Raw genomic sequence first — 20,994 nt, forward strand, 5'->3', positions numbered from 1 at the left:
TGTATCTTTTAATGATTTTGTTTTATTACCTTATTTATTTTTTCATCATGTAGGGAATTAAGTTTCAATATTTATTTATCTTCCATTCATTTTCATTTTTCATTTTTTGTGATTTCAAATAATTGCCTACCAATTCAACATTATTAGAGTTGCCAACTGTGGAATAAAGTGCAACAACTACTACAATAATTATGATCCAAAAATTAGGTTAAAAACCAACATATGAAGAGGAACCACCATATTTTAAAGTTGTTGGTTTGTTTGAACTCGGTGAATTGGAGAATTATCTACCTTCTAGAAAAGCGATATATGAGAAAACAAAAGAATTTTGATGTAAATATTCATGATTTCAATATAGCTATTCATAGACCTTATTTTCATGCAAAGCCTACAAAATATGAATTACATTAAATATGATTGAGTTATCTATATGCATCAAGACCAAGTTTGAGAAAAATAATTTATTTACTTCAACATCACATGCCTTTGGGGGTGTCTTTCCAACTAGTTCCCCCTTGGGATGTGACAAGACCCTTATGGTAAAACATGATAAAAAAGATGAAAAATTTTTTGCAACAATCTATAAAATAACCTAGAGTAACATTACTCGTGATTTTTGTTTTCCAAAACATGGAAAATTAGTATATTATAATTTAACTAAATAATTTTATTATTATTATATATATTTTTATACATTATCAAAGAATCACCAATATTTTACATTGTTTTCTATTTTTTTAGAATATTAGTCAAGAATTTGCAATACCATATAACCTAGTGAAAATTTCACCAAGATTTAACAAAATTTTATAATTCAGTGAAAGATTCGCCAAAAATTATATATGTATATTATATCAATTAAGAAATATCCTATAAATATTTTGGTATTCCATGGGGATTCGCCCATTTATTATACATATAAATTTGGGGGGTTTCTTAAAATTTTCCCTATCCACCAAGGAAGCCAAATGCTAAACCAGTAAAGGATTCCAAGGACGCAAAGTATGGGACATTCACACCATTATTTCCGGAAGATGTGCCATTTGAGGGGGCGATTTTAGGAACAATTCCGTACCTAAAATTTACATAAAATGATTTTAATGACCGTATGAAGTACCCTCTTTTCGCACCAGACTAAGCAGGTTCACTACGCAAATAAATAAGTGATGATATTGGAGACACAATAGTGGTAAAATGGGTTGGCACGGTCAAGATTTCTCAACATATTGAATGTTCCACACTTTTGGCAGAAGCTCAGCAAACACAACATGTGTATGTCAATTGTTGGTATTGATACATGATGGACACCTGTGGATGGGGAATAAGATCCCCATAGACCAAATGTTTATATGGATGATCACTAGATTGCCGTACCAAGGGCTGAACCCCGCAGAGGATTTTGTGGGAAAGGATCAGGACCATGCTGTGGTGAAGAATATGGAGAACAAGTACGGTCTCGTCAAAGGAAATAGGGGCTATGACATAAACTAGATTGGAGATCAAGCAGTCCACTTCACTGCACATATTTTGGCTCGAACAATTATAAGGAAGTGTCGCACAAATGAAGTTCCTATGTCGGTGGTGTCTTTAGACGCTCAATATGCAAATGGAGTCCAGTATAACTTGGATGTGTATTTATGAAAGGAATACCTGTATGACTGTTGCGAGGTCCAAGAGAAAGGTACATATTTCCATTATGCTTGGTTAATCTTGGTCATTGCTATGTTGGCATGGAAAGAGTCAGAGGATACACAATTTCCTCTGATAGAAGAAGATGTATGTCAGGTCATGAGGTATGTTTCACTATGGCATACCACTCAACCATCATGAGTGAAAGAGAATAAGATATTTTTTATATTATATCAAATGGATCTACACATGTTAGTAAACTAACAGTTGTGCCTTTCGCCGAGTTTGCATAAACAATACAGCCCTGTTGTGAGGTTCAAGGTGGATTTTCATAGATTGTACACACAGGTGCGTAGAGACATGAAGAACGAATGGCATGCATTGCCATATATGATCAAATAGGATGATCTTGTAGAAGTAATACAAACATGGCCCATAGATTGGACAACTCCACCAAAGGAGGTAGGAGATAACGCAACAGAAGAAGAAGAGCTGGAAACTTTGCAACATGGCAAAGGCTGTGGAAAAGACAAGGAGGAGCAAGAGAAAGAGGAAGAGGAAGAATAAAATCATGAAGAAGAACACCATGGCAAAGAACATCATGAGGAAGACCCTAAAGGAGGCGAGGATATGACAAAGCAGACAAAGAAGGCAGAAACAAAGAAATCTTCTATAGAGAAAAGCATGAGCCAAGGCGAAGCTTCCATCAAGGCCAGAAAGAAGCATAAGGAGGATAAATCAAAATATATCACACCAATGGTTCTCACTGAGGAAGACTTGGACCAAATTGGACACAAGGTTTAGGAGATCACTGTGGAATCTTTGAACAGGGTGGAAAATTGCTATGGCGAGCTTATCGTAGGTGTATAGGAGAGGATTGCAGAGTCAAAGATTTTGGAATTAGTAGTTAGACAACCTGCACAAATACAAGAAATGATTATAGAAGGAAGGTCAATCATGCATACCATTTCAGCGAGGCTGACACAAATACCTGCAAGGACTCTATAGTTTGAATGAGCATAAATTCAACAATAGGCCAAGGAGTGGACACATATAAACATGACCATCACAAGAGTGTCTCTACCAAGGTTACATAAGCTACATGAGGAGATTATAAAAGAATTAAAGCTAAGGGAAGAGTTCACATCGCAGCTTAAAATAAAGGTGGAAAAGGATCGGGTTGCATTGTCACAGAAGCTTGACCAGACATTATAAGAGAGAGATCAGATAGAAAAATAATATCAATAGATGAAACACGTAGCAGAAACAACATGTAAGCAAATTCCGGACATGGAGGTCCGTGAAGAGGAATCGACTGAAGATAAGTTTGCGAAGCTAGACCTTGTAGTCAAGGAATCCAAGAAGAAAATTACAGATGTGCAATTTGAGTATGAGTTAAAGTTGTAGCCGACTACGCCACTAGATGTAAGAAGTCAGAGGGAGGCTGACCTAAATTTAGCCATGGTTAGCATCTCTACAACATTGGTGGAATACAACAAACTACTAGATGAAAGTTTGCAAATTTGGACTTCACTGCAGGAAGATCCAAATATTCAGAAACTGCAAGAGGAAATGTAGCAAAGGCAGCAATAGTTAGAGGAGAGTTGAGAAGTTGTGAAGAAATTGCCTATATTGCAAAATCTTGCAAAGATCATTGAATCAAAGGTGCTGGAAACCAGGATCCAAAATATAAAGAGGGAAGAGTAGACAATGATAGAAGGAACTCAACCTTGTAAGGATGAGGCCCTTCAGCTCTCTTAGATAGTAGATAAGAAGCTTTAGGAGCTTTGACGGAAGGAGGTAGCATTGCTACAGAGGGTTGTAGATCATGTAGCAAAAGCATTGTTGGAGGAAGCATGCAACGAGGATAAATAGATGACATAAGTGATCCAACAGTTCAACAAGGCCTACAATAGCATTGCAAAAAAAATCAGAGGCAAAGTAGCAAAGTGACTCAGGACGAGTCACATGTGATTGTTAGTGGCCTATTGGGCGCAACCCAACTTGGCCGTATTTTGGGCAAGAAATCGAAGTTTTGTGGAGTGTTTAGTAGAAAATATGCCATGGAGTATGAAGTGATCGTGCAGTAATGTAGCGGAGAAAAATGAAGATTGTGCAGCAAAGTCACCGTGAAACATAAAGGGCTTCGTGGTGAAGCCCCTCCCTTTTTGTCAAAAGCATACAATATTGTAAAAGTTGATGGTTTTGGACCATAGTCCCTTGTATTTTGGAAACCATGGTATTAGGTCCATGGTAATGTGGCGACATAATCCCTCAATGTAATAGTGTATTTAGGGATCAGTAATAAAGAAGAGCATCATCTTAGGATCATATCGTGGCGAAGGAAAGGCTCTACAATTGAGTGCACAGAGGCTTAAATCTGCAACTGAGTGCACAGATGACCTGCAGTTGAGTGTGCAGATCAAGAACTATTTGTTGTACAAATTCTATATTATAAGCAATAGTTCTTGTGGACGTAGTCCCACATTGGGATGAAACATGGTAAAATATGTGTCTTCATGTGTTTTTCTTATTATCTGCACTTTATTTCAATACTACGAAGTTATGAATGTTTAAGTAATTAATGTAATTTTGTGAAGTAATATATAAGTGCGAAGTAGTTCAGGAATGCGAAGTAGCCTGTTGTAGAATAATCATTTATTAAAATAACATGTATTCACAGGAAAGTAATGTTTATAATGTGGCATAGTAATACGAGTAGCTATAAGTGATAAAGCATAAGAAAGTACAAGAGTGCCACATCATTTCATCTCTTAGGATGAAAAAACCTAGTTCTGCAACCTCCTATAGTCACTTCAGGTGAGGCTGGGACTTGCTTACAGGTCATTTCCGAAAGGTCCAGTGATTGAGAATTTTGTTGGTGCACGGTAAAGTCTGAACCTAGGTCAGCCCAACCTAAGCCAACAAAACTTTCAGCAAAAGTATCATTTACCTGAGCCGGTGAAGCACATGAAATCATTTTTCTATGCCACCTGTTGGGTGTGGAGCCTAATTATCTTCTATATTCAAAGGTTTCAGCCGGATGTATACCCCAGGAAGACTGTACATCCCTCCACGCGGGGGGGTGCAGGGGGGACTTTTCCCCCCCGCAGGGGTCAAAGTGGGTAAATCCCCCCCGGCTGAGGTGTCCGAGGGCTAGCGGTCCCCGAGCGGGGGTTCGGGGGCAGTGCCCGCGAAGCTAAAAATAGATGTAAAATTGCCTTGTAAAAGTCTAATATTTTATAGTCAATCTGGGTTGTTCATTAGGCAGATGATCTGACGGTAGAAGTTATGTTTAGTTTAGGGTTTTTTCCCTAGAAGGAGACCCCTAACTATATATGAGGGAATTGTATTGCGTCTATGTATATCTATATTTGAGTGAAGAAGAGAGAGGAGATTGAGAGCAAAGAGGGTGTTACAGTGGATCTGCTATAGGTTGTATCTCTTCAGTTTGCTAGATAATATAAAAGGAAGGACTGGTTGTTTCTCCGTGGACATAGCCCAAACTGGGTGAACCACATATATCTGTGTCTCTCTTGTTTTATGCATTTTTTGTGTTTATATTTCTGCAATATTTTATGTGTTCCATTGCTCTATAATATATAATTTTCTAACAACTAGTAGCAGAGCCGAAGATCTATTTGGTTGATAAACTCGCAGGAGAGAAGGGTTCCTGGTTCGAGTGGGAGCAATGGCAGAAGAAGGTAGGTTTAGGGTCAAAAAATTCAATGACCAAAACTACCAGCTGTGGAAGATGAAGATGGAGGATTATCTGTATCAGAAAGATTTGTACCTACCATTGAGCGGAAAGACAAAGAAGCCGACGAGTATGACAGACACAGAATGGGATATTCTGGACAGAAAGGCACTTGGAACAATACTGCTATGCCTAGAGGCATTGGTAGCATTTAATATTTGAAAGGAAACGACAACACAGGGTTTAATGTTGGCATTGGTCAAACTATATGAAAAACCCTCGGCCTCAAATAAGGTATTTCTTATGAAGTGTTTATTTAATATGAAGATGTCAGAAGGTGGATCTATTGCAGATCATTTAAATGATTTTAATACAGATACAAGTCAGTTAAGTTCTGTAGGGGTAAATTTTGATGATGAAGTTAGGGCTATGTTATTTCTGTGCTCATTGCCAGAAAGTTGGAATGGTTTAGTTATGGCCATTAGTAACTCTGTCTCTGGATCTAGTACTTTAAAGTTTGATGATGTTGTCGGTGCAATCCTTAGCGAGGAAATGCAACAGAAAAGCTTCGGTGAGACATCAAGTAATGCTTTGACTGTAGAGACTAGTGGAAGAAAAATGGAAAGAGGAAAGAGTCCAGGATATTGCAGTAGGTCAAGAAAAGGAAGATCCAAGTCCAGATCGGGGATAATGTTCTGGAAATGCGGGAAGAAACGACACCTAAATAAAGACTGCAAGTCTCAGAAGGGAAAAGAAGGAGATGTGCAACAAGAAACTAATCATGAAGTGAATGTAACAGGTGATGTGTTGCTATATGCTCTGATTCTTTCATTAGAAAATATTATTGATGCCTAGGTGGTAGATTCAAGGGCCTCATTCCATGCCACACCTGATAAGAAACATTTGCATGATTATGTTAAGGGAGATTTTGGACAAGTTTGATTGGGAGGTGAAGGTTGGGTAACTACTTTCATAGATAAAACCTGGAATGTCACTAAACGATCCCTGGTAATAGCAAAAGGAGAAAAGGTTGGTACATTGTATATATGCAATGGTATTTCTAATTCTGTTAATGCTTTAACCTCTACAGGAGAAGATACGACATTGTGGCATCATAGGCTTGGGCACATGAGTGAGAAGGGGATGCAGATTCTTCACTCAAGAAATTTGTTGCCAGGTTTGAAGCATGTTGATTTAAAATTCTGTGAGAATTGTGTTTATGGAAAACAGAAGAGAGTCAGATTCCTAAGAGCTGGGAAAGAAAAGAAGAGCGAAAAATTAGAGCTTGTGCATACAGATGTATGGGGACTTACTCATGTATCATCTCTTGGTGGCCTTCATTATTATGTTACTTTTATTGATGATGCAACCAGAAAAACCTGGATTTATTGTATTCGAAATAAATCTGATGTGCTTGATATTTTCAAGAAATGGAAAGCTTTCGTTGAAAATGAGACAAGGAAAATGTTGAAGTGTCTCAGATCAGATAATGGAGGTGAATATTGCAGCAAAGAGTTTTATAGGTACTGTTCAGAGAACGGAATTCACAAAGAGAAGACATTTCCAAGAACACCACAATAAAATGGTGTGTCAGAAAGGATGAACAGGACAATCATGGAGTGTGCAAGGTGCATGAGATTTCATGCAGGATTGCCTTTACAATTTTGGGCAGATGTTGTACATACTGCTGTTTATCTAATAAATAGAGGGCCTTCAAGTTCCTTGGATGGTCGTATTCTAGAGGAGGTATGGACAGGTAAAAAGGTAAACTAATCATTTTCAAAGACTTTTGGTTGTGAAGCTTTTGTCCACATTAACAAAGAAAATAGAACAAAGCTTGAGGCAAAATCAAAGAAATGTACCTTTATTGGATATGGTGTTAATGATTTTGGTTATCGCTTATATGCTTATGAAAATCACAAAATAATTAGGAGAAGAGATGTAATATTCAATGAAAAGGTCTTGTATAAGAATCAATTGCAGGAAAAGAAACAAGAAAAAGAAAACAGGGAATACACAGTGCTTGACGATATCATAGGAAAAGTGATGGTGCCTAAAAATAATAGTGATCAACAGCCAGAACAACAACCACAACAACAAAAAGCACTTCAAGCACCTAAAAGTGGTGTTAGAAGATCTACCAGGATAAGTAGACCCCTTGAACGATACTCTCCTTCATTATATTAGGTATTGTTGACTGATTCTGGTCAACCAGAATGCTATGAAGAAGCAGTGCAGGTAGAAACCAGGAAGAAGTGGGAGCAAGCCATGAAAGAAGAGATGGATTCCTTAGCACATAACCAGACTTGGGACTTAGTCAAGTTTCCTACAGGTAAAACAGCATTGCAGAATAAATGGATTTACAGGCTGAAGGAAGAAGATGGAGGAAAACAGAGGTACAAAGCTAGACTTGCGATGAAGGGGTTTGCACAGAAGAAAGGTATTGATTTTGATGAAATATTTTCTCCTGTTGTTAGAATGACTTCAATTAGAACTATTTTAAGTCTATTAGTAGCTGAAGATTTGCATCTTGAGCAGTTAGATGTAAAGACAACCTTTCTCCATGGGGATTTGGAGGAAGAGATATATATGCAACAGCCACAAGGATATGAGGTAAAAGGGAAGGAGAAACTAGTGTGCAGGCTGAAGAAGAGATTGTATGGCTTAAAACAGGCTCCAAGGCAGTGGTATCTAAAGTTTGATAGGTTTATTTTTGAACAAGGTTATACTATATGTCACTCTGATCATTGTGTTTATCTCAAAAGGAAATATGATGGCAGCTATATTATATTATTATTGTATGTAGATGACATGCTTGTTGCAGGTTCTAACATGCAGGAAATAAATGTGCTCAAAAGAAAATTGGCAAACTCATTTCCAATGAAGGATTTGGGTGCTGCAAAACAAATCCTTGGTATGAGAATAACTAGAGACAGGAAGAATCGTAAATTCACATTGTCTCAAAGTGAGTACATAGAAAAGGTGTTGAAAGGGCTTAATATGCAGAATGAAAAACCAGTTAGTGTACCTTTGGCTATCCATTTCAAATTAAGGAGGCGTGTCCCAATACTCAGGAAGAAATGGCTCATATGTCTAAAGTTCCATATGCATCAGCAGTTGGAATCTTAATGTATGCAATGGTCTACACAAGGCCTGATATTGCACATGTAGTGGGAGTTGTAAGCAGGTACATGAACAATCCAAGAAAATAACATTGGATGGTAGTGAAGTGGATTCTCAGGTATTTGAGAGGTACCACAAATCAAGCATTATGCTTTGGTGGTTCAAACATTGCTCTATAGGGATATTTTGATGCAGATATGGCAGGTGACAGAGATAACAAGAGGAGCACTACAGGATATGTATTTACTGTAGGTGGAACAACTATCAGTTAGGTTTCAAAAATCCAAAGTGTTGTTGCACTTTCAACAACAAAAGCAGAGTATGTTGCTACTACAGAGGCTAGTAAAGAAATGATTTGGTTACAAAGGTTTCTGGATGAATTGGGTAAGAACCAGGAGTTGGGTAGGTTATACAGTGATAGCCAGAGTGCCATACATCTTGCAAAGAACTCTGCATTTCATTCCAAGACTAAACATATATAGCTCAAGTACCATTTCATATGATTAGCATTGGAAGATGGAAAGTTGAAGCTGGAAAAGATACACAGTAGCCAGAATCCTGCATATATGCTAACAAAAGTTGTAACCAGGGAGAAACTGAGAATCTGCTCAGTTTCAATTGGTCTTCAAGTATGATGAAGAAGATGAGAAACAACCAGGTTCAAAGTGGAGTCATTGTCTAGCAATGAAGTAGTGGTGGAGTTGCTATAATTAGTCTCCAAGTGGGAGATTGTTGGGTTTGGAGCCTGATTATCTTCTGTATTCAAAGGTTTCAGCCAGATGTATACCCCAGGAAGACTGTACACCCCTCCACGCGGGAGGCTGCAGGGGGGACTTGTCCCCCCCACGGGGGTCTGGGGGGTAAATCCCCGCCAGTTGGGGGGTCTGGGGGCCAGCAGTTCAGGGGTAGTGCCCCCGAAGCTAAAAATAGCTGTAAAATTGCCTTGTAAAAGTCTAGTAATTTCTAGTCAATCTGGTTCATTCATTAGGCAGATAATCTGACGGTAGTAGTTATGTTTAGCTTAGGGATTTTTTCCCTAGAAAGAAACCCCTCACTATATATGAGGGAATTGTATTGTGTCTATGTATATATGTATTCTGAGTGAAGAAGAGAGAGGAGATTGAGAGCAAAGAGGGTGTAATAGCGGATCTGTTGTAGGTTGTATCTCTTCAGTTTGCTAGATAATATAAAAGGAAGGACTGGTTGTTTCTCTGTGGACGTAGCCCAAACTGGGTGAACCACGTATATCTATGTCTCCCTTGTTTTATGCATTTTCCATGTTTATATTTCTGCAATATTTTATGTGTTCCATTGCTCTGTAATATATAATTTTCTAACACCACCCATATCTTTGTGAACACTAGAGATATTTTCAAGCATTGGGTGAAAGATTCATCAAAGTTTAGATAGACACCCACTCATGTTTACAAGACAAAGTCCCTCAAGAAGGATTATTAGTTCTTGGTCATCTTTTCCTACAGAATATATGGTCAAGAGAACATAGAAACCTTTTCTGAAGGGTTGGTAGTTGTACTGGACCAGTTGGTGAGTGATGGGAAGCCATTAAACTAGTCATATTTGTTGGCTCATCAGTTGAAGATCCATGTGACTAATGCTCAGAATCCACCCAAGAATGAGAAAAAGAGGTTTTACATGTCCACATACTTATTGGATTCAATTTGTGACCAACAATAGTTCCCTGGCATGAACTAGACATGCACACCAAAAGAGATTGTCACCAACATCTATTGCAAGTTGTTTTCCAACTACAACTATTGAGGACTGATGAAAAAGGATAAGTAACCATTTTATCATCTTGTTGTACAAGCGTATCTTTGATCAGGATCCACCTTGCATGTCCTGAGAATTTATGGAGGAAATAGCAAAACTTGCAGAATCGTATGCCTCACCAGGTGGCACCTTCATTAGAGTGTTTGGCGAAGAGAAGCCTCTACATGTTCTACGATAAGTAACCATTTTATCATCTTGTTGTACAAGCGTATCTTTGATCAGGATCCACCTTGCATGTCCTGAGAATTTATGGAGGAAATAGCAAAACTTGCAGAATCGTATGCCTCACCAGGTGGCACCTTCATTAGAGTGTTTGGCGAAGAGAAGCCTCTACATGTTCTACCAAGTTTTGTCACTGAGAAGATGATCATGCAAGAATTTTCATATCACCTCTCTACAGGGTTGTTAGTAGGATTGCATAGGAAGAAGAAAGTTCCATGGCCTTCTCTTCCTTTGCAGATCATATTATACGAGATTAAGAGCTTGAAGGATGTAGATGTCGAGGCTAAGGAGATAGTGAAATTGAATTTCAGCACTAGATATTTTAATCCATATGATCCCCACGGTATTTGCAAGGACCACTGTGTGATATTTCACATTCCATGGATCAACGGGGCATGTCACTGGCTAGAGGAGGACCCTTGGAGGTACTGTTACAATGCCTCCTGTTATGTTCCTATACCAATAGGTCTCATATTTCATGATTGACTGGTTGAAATCCCTGATATGTTCATCATTTCCCTACTGTAAAGATTTCCATATTGTGAAAAATTCAAAAAAATTCAAAAATGAAAAGAGGGTATACCCTAAAAAGAAAGATCAAAGGGAAAAAAAGAATGAAATGGTCAAAAAAAAGAAAAAGAAATGAACCCCAAATGAAAGGACCAAGAAAGTGTGCAAGTCTAAATGCCACTACTTTTTTATGCTGTCAATAAAGCATCATATACAGCTTGTTGAAACCTTTTTCCATAGTTAATGAATGGCCAAAAAGCTTAATCTTGACTAGTTCATGTTTGAATTTCCTGTTTTAGTGATAGAGAATAAAATTTGTCCAAACTATTTCAAACTTGGGAGATAATTAGATAGGTAGAGAAGTAAAGGAGCCCAACAACCTAATCTGAGCCCTTAGATGAAATAAGTGTAGACTTAGATAGGCTTGGCATGTAAAGAAAAGAAAATTTATAAGGGTTTTTTAGTCTTAATGCACCCATGGAAGAAGAAGAAAAAATGTTAGGTATAATAGGCCGGGTAGGCAATTTTGATGTTGCAGAAAGAAACTTGTGATAAGTTTTGTCTCTCAAAATGATTAAATCTTACTTTTATCACAAGTACCGCTCAAGTGAGGCATGACTAACTCCCCTTCACACTTCTCCCCAATCACTTACTAATTCCCCCCAAGGATATTAAGATCTGCTTAATATCACTAAATCACTTCATCTCGTTTCATAAAAAGCCTAAGTAAAACCACATTCTTACTTTAGGCAAAGAAGCCACATTTCTTGTGAAAAAACCCCTTTTTTCCCTATAGCCTAAGCTCATCACTCATCGCTTCCCAGTTCATAAACCATATTCATATTAACTGCTAAAAATATTATGTTAATTCCCTTGCAAGATTACCCTTCCCCGTATTCATATAAATATGGAATAAAACCCCAAAGTACTAATATTCCACCCCTGTTCGATTACGACCATATTACTGTTCTAAAGCAGGGATTAATGGTTCATTTGGAACCTTGATAACCTAACTCGCCACGCACCCAAAGGAGTTAAATAACCACCCGAGTTAAATAATAACCTAACTAAACTCACCCTACTCATCCAACAAGCCCCGAAACCATTAAAACATTTAATCTAATATATGGGCCCCGTGCATTAAACCTCAACCGTCTCTGAAGAGTTCCCACCATCAGATCTAGGCCCGCTCATCCAACGACCCATGATCATATCGCGACCCGCCTATCTTCTACACTTTAATGCCCGGGGGATTGGTGGTATCGTGCCCGTACCTTGGACGTGTTGCACATTACTGCCGTTCTCGCTGCCTCTCCACCCCAAACCACTCTGGCCCATAAGCGGCGCGGCCCAAAACCGCTTACCACCCTCCTGCTGGCCCCCACTGATGTCACCACCATGTCACTGCCACGTCACCCTTCCGTACCCTCTGCTACACGACAAACCATCCCATCCCGATGACGTCATACCACAAATTAATGGCAAAATCACCCGCCAAAGCCAAATTTTGTTCAATTTTCGGGGAAAATGTCATTTTCATTCATTTTCTCTGTGAACTGTTTACATGCAAAACACGTACGGTTGATTGCTCGAGCGTCCAGTCTGCCACCCGACCAACAGATTTCAACGTCATGCTCTACAGCTCATCAACCAACCAGTGAATTGCACTGTTTTGCCTTTTGAACACAGGTATTTACCCAAATTACCTCCCGAACCTGTAATTTTGTTTTTCCTCAGTCAATTTTACCCAACAAAGCCAAATTCCAGTAAATTAAGTCCATAGCTCTCAGAGAAAGACACCCAAAACTGCTCTTTTTCCCATTTTTCCACAAAATCCCGACCTCCAACTTGAAAACACAAGAACCAAAGATGGAATCTCCCGTGGCCCTAAACATCATGCCCCTTAATGCACCTCATAAATACCTGGATTGGATACCCTTGGCTGATAGATATTTTCAAATAAAAGAGTTATCAGGTGACATGAACCATCTCCAAACATTTTGCCGAATTAGGAATAGTCATCTGAGCAACTCTGATATCTATGGAATATGGGAATCTAATCTTCCTAGGTATTACCTTCCCTCAGTCAATGTGTTCCCAAATATTATTCACCAATGCTGTGCCAACTATGACCCTGTCAGTAAAGCAGTTTTGACCCCATCCTCTGCTAGAACTTCATAGCAGCCTGTACAAGAAACCAACACACCAGTTACAAGGTCTTCTAAGGGCAAGGAAGTGGCAAACACGGAGCAGAAATCAATGACTGATCAACAGGGCAAATTCCTTTGGTCCAAACCAACGCAACAGAGATCCCAGCTTTGCAGACTCCTCTAAATGAGGAAAAGGGAAAGAAGAGAGATAGAGAAGAGACCACACCCATTAGTGGACCTGGAGAACAACCGGGTGCAAAGAGGTAAAGATTGGATCCTCTGTCAAAAGAGGAAATCTTTGAAGAAACAACTGAAAGTTTAAAAGGGGAAAAGATAGCTAGCCAGCAGACATCCCCGGTGGTGGAGACATCAACTAGATCACATAGGCAGGAGCTAGAAAGGTAGCATAGTGTGGAAGTTTCATCCACTAGGCCACCAAGTAAGCAGGCCTCTGACATCAAAAGGAAATTTACAGAGATAAAGGCTAGAAACGACCCACTGAGGCTTCAAATTTACAACCAGTATCTTAAGATGGCCCCCACAAAGCAACAAAGATTAATGTCAGCATATGACATAAAAGAAGGAAAGATGATCATGAGTTATTTCAAGCCCAAGGTGGGGCAACCACAACCAGCAGCTGATTATATCAGGACAAATCTAGAGGTTTTGGCCAAGGATATTCATCCAATATACCAGATTGAGCTTCATAAATAGACTGGAGCGATGGTCTACTCTACACTGACAGATAAAGCTATGTTAGCACATAAATTGTAAAACTCCTTGAATAATACCTCTGCTCTGTTATAGACATTTTTGTGCCTTACAGCATGGAGCATGAAATGTCCATAATCTAAGGGATCCAAAGACCCTAAACATGTTGTTCCTACCCCTAGAGGAACAAGGCAAACTAACCACAGCAATTCACAGAAGTTCTCCACCTGAAAACACTCAAAAACAAGCCAATTCTGGATCATGTCAACTGCTCCACTGAGCATCTGCGCTGAATGTCAACTGCTCCACTGTCTGCCTGCGTTGAATGTCAACTCCAACAAAGGCTACCTGCGCTGAGCGTAATTGGACAAGTGGTAGGCTCATTCCTCAATGTGTCAATGCCTAGGAAGCTTCCAAAATGACACTTGCATCAAGGAATTTGACTGGTGATGAGTAAGAGGTTCCAAATATCCAAGTGGAAGCAAGAACCTCCAAGTGGACTCAAGAACTGAGAGAGGGAGAGGACACTAGTCAGATCTCAAGCTGACTCATCCTCTCTCCAAAATAACTATATATAGATCTCTCCTCCATGGGATCTAGAGGCGGGAATTTTGTTATTGCAAAGAATTTCTATTGGTTTGTGACTGGAAACATTGGGTGCTTAATGATTTGAAGGGAGTTGAAGAAGGAATTCCATTCTGCTGGGAAGGAGATGCTGGATTGGAGCCCTATGGGTTGTATCTCTTCCTGAACCCTGTTACTTATCAATAAAGCTATCTTGGTTTTCTCCTATATGCTGGTGTATTTGTATGATTGCATTAGTGTATTTGATTTACTTCTAATCCTGAATCATTTATGAATATGTATATTTGCCTTTGTGTTGTGTTCTTCTCTTGTCGCAAGTAGCTGTTCTCTTGTCACAGGTAGTTGTTCTCTTGTGATCTCGTGGAATCAAGTAGCTGTTCTCTTGAGCAAGCGAGGAGGCAAGTAGCTGTGGACACCCAAAGAGAAGAGGATCTAGGTCGAGGGACAACCGGAAGACAACGGTAAGTCTACCGATCTCCCCTCTTTCACATTTCATAAAGGAAGAAATCATTGTAGCTGTATTCGTTTGTTGCTAAGGTACTGGCACACCTTAGGTGGATAGGATCGTCCTGCATAGGCATTTTTCCCCACAACAAATTGGCGACTATGCTGGGGAAGAATTGTTTATTCATTTCGTTTGTGTTTCCGTCATTTTTGTTTACTTCATAGACTTGACAGCAACAATCGAACTGCATCTTTCCCGGATGCAAAGTAGAAAGTCGCTGCTTTGATCCAGTTACTGGACTTGTCTATGGTCTAAACAATAGATCCCCAAATGATTTGATGATCCTTTGTGATAGTCTTTAGTACCCTCTCAAAGCATCCCTCTGTTTATACCTTGCTTGTGTTTCTGATTTGGCCTGAAACAGTTGATTTTTGAGCATTTTGTGACCCAGAACCAAGGGGAAACGAGAGTTTCTCCTTCAGCGCAGGCACTGTTAAGGCAGTCTGCATTTCAACGCAGGTCCCGTGAAGGCTACCTGCGCTGAATGTCAACTCCACAGTGTTAGACTTGCGCTGATCCAGTGTGGCTTTGTGCAGCTGGGGTTCTTTGCTGTCTATTGCCCTGTTTTGATCTCTGGTTTTTGTAGCCTTTAACCAGCATAGGTACCAGTCTAATAACTCCTTTTCTTTGCTTAGATTCCGCCTCTTTTTGTACAAAAAGACTGTGAATGTTTTTATGTGTTTGTGGCGTCATTTGCAATTTTCCTTTGCATGAGTAAAGTAGTCATCCTGTAGCCTTTGATTCAGATATGATTGATAGTGATCTTAGAAGAGAGTTCATTGGCTGTTTTCAGATTGATTATAGATTTACTTTTGCTTATTGGTTTGAATTTGTCTCTTTCAAAGTGTCAAAACAAGTCTTTATTTCGAAAATCGCAAAGTGATTGTAATCTCTTCTACCCTTGTTGATTTCAAAGAAAGTGAACTTGTTTGTATTGATCATTTTAAAAGCAAATTCAAAGTTGTGCAAAAAGCTTTCTTTGTAGGCATTTATACTAAGAAAGTGGAAAACAAACACTTGCATTGTGCATTTTGCATTTGATAGTTTTCATGTTGGATTTAGGGAAAGTGCATTAGAGTGTGCTGATTTCTCTTTGAGAAAAGATAGTATCTTTCTTTTCCCTTAGTAGCTAGGATTTTCAAAGTTGAAAAGATAATAAAGCTTGCTTATAATCTTAGACTGCATTTAGGAATTTGTATCATACATCTCGTGGTGAACCTTGAAAGGCAAACTTTAAAAATATCAACCTAAAATAAACTGAATGAACCTAACAACGCTTTGTAACATAATGCATAACATAGAGGTCTAGGCTAGAGACTTGTTCCGGCGTCGTTAAGCCTAGTGACTGTCGATCTCGTGGAAGGTGGGTGATTCCTCCTGAGGGACGATAGCGCTAGTACGGATTGTGCTCCCATGTACCGTCGCGTATATATTGGGAGACCCCTATAGGCATATATCTTTTATCCTTAGGAAGCCGTTTCGGCCGCCCTACTGATCGCAATGCAGTGAACACAGCATTCACGAAGATCGACCGCCCGTACCTTAAAAAGTACTCTGAGGTTTTGCGAAAAGTTTGGCACACCCTCTGTCTAGAGCTCCAGAGCAGTTTCTTTTGGCCTTTTTCAGACTCTATAACAGAAAAAGTCCATCCGAGCATTTGTCACTTCGGGCTCGTTAAAACATCGAAGGAGACTAGAGTCATCTTTAGCTTTTTCTCGAATCTTTAAAACTGAAAAAGCAAGTTGTGTCTAAAGCGTCGTTAACAATTTATTTTAAACGGAACAATCACCCTTTAATTCCTGCGTTGATCTTTAGGTTGAAAAGATGGAGCACACCAACCAAGGAATTCCTCTTGGTGGAAATCCTAGTCCCTTCTCCTCTTGGGGAGATGTTGGTGCGCCCCACATGGCCACATTGTCGCTTCCGGGACAGACAATTGGCCTACCAGTTTGGCTCTTTTCAACCAGTGTCATTCAGAACATCACCATTCCTGAACAGTCGAGTCAACAGTTAGATCAGACAAGAGTTGCCTCCCAGCCTTCAACTTCATCTTCCTCCCCTCCTTCCTCTTCGCTTCACGGAACCGGTTGAATTAAAAACCAGGTTCCTAAGGAGAAGAAGGAGAAGAAGAAGAAAGAGAAGAAGAAGAAGGAGCCTAAGGCGACTGGGGGCAAACAAATGTCATCTAACAAAGATCCACACACAGCACTCGTAAGGCCTAAATCGCCATGTGTCATATGCAAGGGAGACCACTTCCATAGAGATTGTCCCTGTATCCCCCGGATACTAAGAGACTGGTCCCCCCGTTTGCAAAATTCGGTAGCATCGACCTCTGATAGCCATGCCAATTGCTCACCGTCAACCAGTGGGAGTGAAGCCCCAGGACAGAGCGGGAAAGCTAAATTTCCCTGCAGACTGTGTGAAGGCGATCATGCCATCCACCGTTGTCCCTTCTTAGACGAGGCAAAAAGAGTTCTGGAAGATCGCCTGATTTTACGAGCGCATCTCCCTCCTAGATATCAAAGACTCCTGCCAAGTCCCTCACTAGTTGAAAACCCGGCTAACCCGCCCAGGTGGTCAGCCGAAGCACCTGTCATTGAAGATGAACCGTCTGGATCCATGCCTGACGAAAGTCAAAAGGTTGATACGGCAGTTGACCCAGTTTTGCCTTCAGAGGCTCCATCTTCGAATGACACCATCACAGAGGAGAATAAAGACGACACCGTCCAGATTCTCTTCATCAGCACTGACTCTGATGACCAAGGGGGCAATGCTACCATTCCTTTATCACAGGAAGGAAGTTCATCGGAGGGATATCCGGTCGTATATTCGGTCCCACCACCAAGCAACCTGGTTGTGTCCTTTGATTGGAACCAACTAGGCAGACCCCAGTTGCCAGCCAGTATACCATTCAGAATTATTTGTCAAATATACAAAATGGTAATGGCTGGCACTATCATTGATGAGGGGGCATCTGTGAGTATCCTTTCCTCTATTGCTTGGAAAGCGCTTGGTTCGCCAACGCTTTTGCCTGAGATGAGAAGTCTATCAGGCTTTCATAAAGGAACCAGTCGACCTTTAGGGATCCTCCCCAATGTGTCTATAACATTGAAAGGGAAGACCGTTCAAATGAACGTGATGGTCGTTCAAGGACCCTTGGATTATAACCTACTCCTTGGATGAGACTATATATATTGCATGGGAGCTGTAGTCTCCTCACTCTTTAGAGTAATGTGTTTTCCGCATGAAGGAAGAATGGCCAAGCTCGTGGACCAACTTTCGTTTCCCGGATCACACATCGCAAATAGTCATGTGCCATCCCTAAATGGTCTATTCATGCAAGAAGTGTCTCAACCCACAGTCCGTCCTCCTGATGAGCGCGAGTAATCCGGGAGGATATGGCTGGAACCCAGGGGGCATGCGTCCTGGCCTACTTCGGCAGGAAACTTTGGGTATAGAGTAGGTTTCCGCGGGAGAATATGACTAGTCCGTACCCCGTCCGTGGATGGAAGAGGGGTTGTTCTAGAAGAGGATTCTTTTGTCAAAGTTACGTGTTTGGCACCAGAGTCATTCACCCTTGTCTATTTCGGTAGACATTGCCGAGGAAGTGTTTTGTTTGAAAGATTAACGAGACAATCTTTGGGTAACCTGAAAGAGGTAAGCCTCTCCCGGTGAAACGAAAGTTTCGATGGCAGAAAAGTAGAGGTAACCTTGAAACTCTATTTTATACCTGGGGGCATGCAAACCTTTTGGAGTGCAAGCAAGGGGTGACTATTTATTTTTTAAATTTTTAGGTCCTCCCTTTAAACCTGTAGGTCTAACCCTTTAAACTCGTAGGATTAGCCGTTTCCGAACTTGCATAAAGAAAGGATGGGGAGAAAAGCTTAGTGAGATGAAGCTCCATAAAAAATAGAATCTTGATGAGACACTCTTATCTTATGACTGGGTAATCGAGCAGTTTTAGCATAAAGTTCATGCTCGTTAAGAAATAAACGCAAGATCCGAGCAGTTTTAACGCGGTCTTCATGCTCGTTAAAAAATAAATATAAGCAGTGAGTAGAGTTTCCTCCAGTGTTTAAGCTCATTTTTAACTAAAAAATGAACCTATCCCAGTAAATAACCATTGTGAATGTAATATTATCAGTCGTTAAAGCCTTGGTCGTGTTTGCACCTGCCACCTCCACTTTTCATTTGGCCGATCATTCACTTCCATATGATTGTTTACCCATTTTGAGGAACAGCTGCGAAGAGTGATTTCACCTAGCCATCCTTGTGACACTGCCGTAATTGGAAAATTCCAACCTGTACCTAGAATCAGTTACTATCCCTGTTTATCACTCGTTCCTCAAAAGACGAGTCTTCTTTAAGCTCTTTTCAATTGACTCATAAAATATGAAAAGATTGCCGAGTTTTGGCCTTCTGGCTCGTTAAAGGACAAGAAGAGCTATCCCTCCTCTAGATTTTAATCTTTTTGGACCTGAGGGATTATTGCACAAAAAGGTCGAGCGCTTGTTTTATTCGGCTCGTTAAAATTATCGAAAACTCATCCCGTCTGTATTGTTTTATGCTTTTTCGGACTTAAGGGATTAGATGACGAAAAAGGAATTTTGGAGTTAACTTTATGTACCTTTTCAGACTCTCTAAAAATGAAAAGGACCGAGTTATCCTTGTCGTTAGACTCGTTAAAATTATTAAATAGCGACAAACTTGTCTTTAGACGAGAACGAGTTTCACTATCGCTAAGCTTGTTAAAACATAGCGATGGGATTACCCGAAGGGCAGGTTATAGAACAAGCATATGTTATCCTCCTCAAGCTTGACAAAAATAAAGAGGTACTGGTCAGCAATGACTGGGGAAAAATTGGGAAAAAATCAAGAAAACTTTGATGGTAGCAGGTCGCTCTTGAACATGACACTTTTCCTCCGTACCACAATCGGGTTGGGTTGTTTCATTCACCGGTCACATCACCATGGTCTTGCCATACCATCCATATTTGGGGTAATGCTACCAATCCATCACATCAGTGTCGCCATATGTTCAAGAGAAGTCATTCAGAAAGAGTCAATCGGGTCCCATCCACTACCATACATTATCCTTCATCCATTCACGACCGCCACCCTGAATCATATGTCACAGATCGTTTTCACCTCCATTAAAATCATTAGCTCCGTTCCGTGTCACTGATGTGGGATTCATCAAGGCCCTCCTTTGACGGATCGCTTCTTGTCGACATCAGCTCATTATCCAAGAAGTTGATCTAGGAACAACCCCTTCAATACTTTGAAGCTTGCATGCCTCAATGGCAAGTTTCTCACTTCCGGCGACAGGTATACATCAATGATCTTCAACCAGAAGATTTTGCGTGGTGTTCGACGCCAAGTCCTTTATTCACACCACGTAAATTGTACTGCAGTACCTTGAGGGTCATTATCATTATCGGTGATTCCTCTCGTGCTTGTTAACGGTTTACATCATTGACCAGTAATCAAGCGATGTCTTTCCATGTTCGACTTCAGCGCAATTCTCGCATGGATCGACTTGTACTTAGAGTGAAGATCGAACGAGTTTGAAGACCCCGGATCTAGTTTCATCCATCCGGGCTGCAATATATATTCAGGAAAAATAAAGACATTTGACATGTACATCATTACAGCAGATGATCATCCTACTCAAAGGATGATAATTTCGCCAAAATTATCAGTCTACCATCAGACGATCGTCTGTTCTATGTACAAAAATGAATTTATAAAGCTGAGCATGGGAATGCCCGCCTCAGCTAGATCATGAAAGCAGTATGAATCATAATGTATTGTATTGTATCTTATTACAGGTCTCCTCCCAGCAAATGGATGAACTTCAGACCCTCCTAGATAAAGCATTTCACCCGATAAACGGCCTCATACTTTAGGGGGCAACTGTTATAGACATTTTTGTGCCTTACAGCATGGAGCATGAAATGTCCATAATCTAAGGGATCTAAAGTCCCTAAACATTTTGTTCCTACCCCTAGAGGAACAAGGCAAACTAACCACAGCAATTCACAGAAGTTCTCCACCTGAAAACACTCAAA

Source organism: Pinus tabuliformis, chromosome J, assembly GCF_031772625.1.
Source record: "Pinus tabuliformis cultivar Carrire ecotype Pingquan chromosome J, CPIR1, whole genome shotgun sequence".
Lineage (NCBI taxonomy): Eukaryota > Viridiplantae > Streptophyta > Pinopsida > Pinales > Pinaceae > Pinus > Pinus tabuliformis.